Raw genomic sequence first — 3,319 nt, forward strand, 5'->3', positions numbered from 1 at the left:
TAAATAAATTTAGCAATAGATGGCAACAACTCCATTTTTGTAAAACTAATATTGATCAATTAAAAGTAATTGACAAATTGTTAAAATAAATATCAAAACAATACATTTAAACAATACATTCAAAAAACTGTTTAACAATGATCTTATTATTTCAGTTATTTTCAATAATTATATAACAATAAAAATGACGTGGATGTTGTATATATTAAACCTTTAACACACTTTTGTCGTTTTATTCAATTGTTGATATATACTTATGTTTATATAAAACAATTTATATAAAATAAAAATGATACTTTTAAAATAAACAAAATTACATTTTAAATTTAAGAACTTTATCAAACTTAACTCGAATAACCAAATTAAATTTAACCAATAATCAACAGAAATAAATTGTGCGATTTAATATTTGTATTATTGTTTTTTGAGCATGTTCTTTGTGTTTCAGAAAATCATTGCTCTAAGTTTATTACATGTATAAACTTTATACCTTTATAAAAATTTATTGCAATGCTTTAATAAATTATTAACACTTAACTGATAGCAGTTATTAACAAAATATTTGTATATTGTTGTATATATATAACAAAGAAGTAATTTAAATATTTAATGAAATTAAACCAAAAAGTGATCAATATACACAAATATACCAATTTATACATACATACATACAATGTATTTTTCCAATACCAAAGTTAACATACCAAGTTGTGTATGCAACGTGATCTTTAAATACACAATGAACAGTAATGATTGATGCTATGGTTTTTATATGTATATTTTAAATTAAAATTGATTTTCTTTTTGTAAATATCGATCTATATTAAAAATGATTATATAAATTATATAATATAATCGATACGTTTTTTATAATAAAACAATTTGAATACAAGTCTTTTATTAACCACATTATACCACAACCATTTCCTATCTTCTAATTTCCCGTTTTTCATTGACATGTTACTGTGTCTTGTTTTAGATTTAACATTTATCATAAAAATGTAACTTTAAATATGAAATAAACATTGAATTTATTGGCAAGTTTTTGTTTTGCCTGTTGAGTTCTGACTCTGCCACGTACTTAACCACATGTTTATATTCACATTTACGAATAAATAGTCATTTTCAACAACCAAAAACACAAAAAATATTTAATATTTTATGGTTCGATTATGGTTTGTTTTCATTAAAAACTCTATTTTCAAGTAATAGTGATTCACGTTAAAATATTCTTTTTCGAATCAGCTAGTCTACATGGTTGGTTAAATATGTGAAATAACATCGGGCGACAACAACGAAATGATGAAGTGTCAAGTGTAATATAACAAAATATTTTTAATGAAAATATCATTACGATTTATTTTATGATCAAGAAATCATGGGACTGCGTAAATACGAAAACAATTTCTTGCTACAGAAGCTCTACATTATAAGTGTCAACAATGTGATATAAAAATACAGGAAGTAATCAAAATTAACTTAAAATGTGCACAACGTAATAGCATGCGTCGATTTAAGCATGCCCGATAAAAATTGATTGTATGGCGGTATTTTTATTTTTGGAAATAGTATTTTATTTTTATTTGTATAAACTGAATTCAATTTTAAGGGTTTCTTGAGGATAAGGTGTATCCTCAGGATCAAAGCTATCCTTATTAAAAAATATTTTTCTGAGGATACAAAAATCAAATCCATAAGGTTCAGTTCCCCATAAAGCCCACTTTCATAACTCAAGTTATAATTTACACTTAATATTTTGAGTCAAAGTTCAATTTTAAATAATGGTAATAATTTGTCATAAATGCCAAAAGATTAAATACAATCAAAAAATCTCCACAATAATCAGTAAACAAAAACAATAATTATATCTCGCGAACTTGAGACGGAAAATAACAAAACATGAATTAAACTTGTTCATATTATGATTATATACTTATTGAAATTATTTCCGAATCCGTCTTTATAACATAATAATTAAAATTTACATTTAAATTGTTAATTGTTTTTTTATCAAAATGAAAATTGAAAAAGTCGAAAACACTGATTTTCTAAAAATGTGATTTAAAAATAACAAATTTATAAATAATTTTGTAATTTATGCAATTATTCAAATTTATTGTAATAACAAAGTTAATCATATTGTGTATAATTTAATATGATTGTTTCATATTGATATTAACTTGTGTTTTAAACAGATTTACAGTTCTGAGGATGGCAATTATTTTCTGAGGATGACAGAAATAGAAAGTTTACACTTTTACATCTGTCTGAAATGTATATTGAGTAAGTTACTATTTTTAAATATGGGAACATGTCATTTCACTTCTTAGATGTTTAAGTCCGCGTTGATATTGTCTGTTTGTTACACGACTTACCATCCTTAAAGATATGTATAACACTGACACTATTGATTTAAAATTCTATAAATAAAATTATCAAAGAATTTTTATAAAGTGAGTTTTTGTTAATTGATTATATCAAAAATCGTCAAAACACAACAAAAACGCCAAATAATAAATAAAATTGTTTATTGAATTAAAGATACATTTATTAAAATTAATATCGTATAATAAAAAAATAATATAAACATATATTTCTTGTGTGTATATGTTTTGAAAAATAAATAAAACCGTTTATAACAAAAACAATAATTATACAAATTTGTTTATTTATCAATCGTTGTTTTATCGATCTTCAAAACCTCGCGTTTTGAATTTGCGCAAATACATAAATTGTCATCGCATAAAGTATTAATTATCAGTATGTTATTTGCTATCAATTTTTATTGTTTGAAATTTCATAAATTGATTTTTAATAAATTGTATTTTTTGTGAAAAAAAGATTAAAAATTGTTCGATTAATTTGTTTTGTGATTTTGATTAAAAAATTGACTTTTTCGATAAATTAAATTAATTTTTATTGTTTTTATATGAACCAAGGTTAGTCTAGTTGTAAATCAAAAAATAGAAGTAGATTATTTTTTTGTAAAAATCTACTGAAAGAATCATCTTTCAAAAAATCCATAAATAGCATTTTTAAAGAAAATCATGTGTTTCAAAATATACCTTATTTATCTTAGGCAAAAAAATCCAAAATGAAAGAAATTATGTTTAAGATATTTACCATCCTCAGAAAAATTAACAATCCTCATGAATCCCTTTAATACAATGTTTTTACCTTTTCTGTTTTTCTGTTAAAAAGCCATTAAATTATTAATGGCTTTATTAAACAAATCGGGTCTTGTGTTTTTTTTTGATTTTTTGCATTTGTTTAATTTAATATTTCGGGAATTTAACTTTAATTTATCAATTACTATGAA

The sequence above is a fragment of the Entamoeba invadens genome (assembly GCF_000330505.1).
Source record: "Entamoeba invadens IP1 unplaced genomic scaffold scaff_1105074725661, whole genome shotgun sequence".
In the NCBI taxonomy this organism is placed as follows: Eukaryota; Evosea; order Mastigamoebida; family Endamoebidae; genus Entamoeba; species Entamoeba invadens.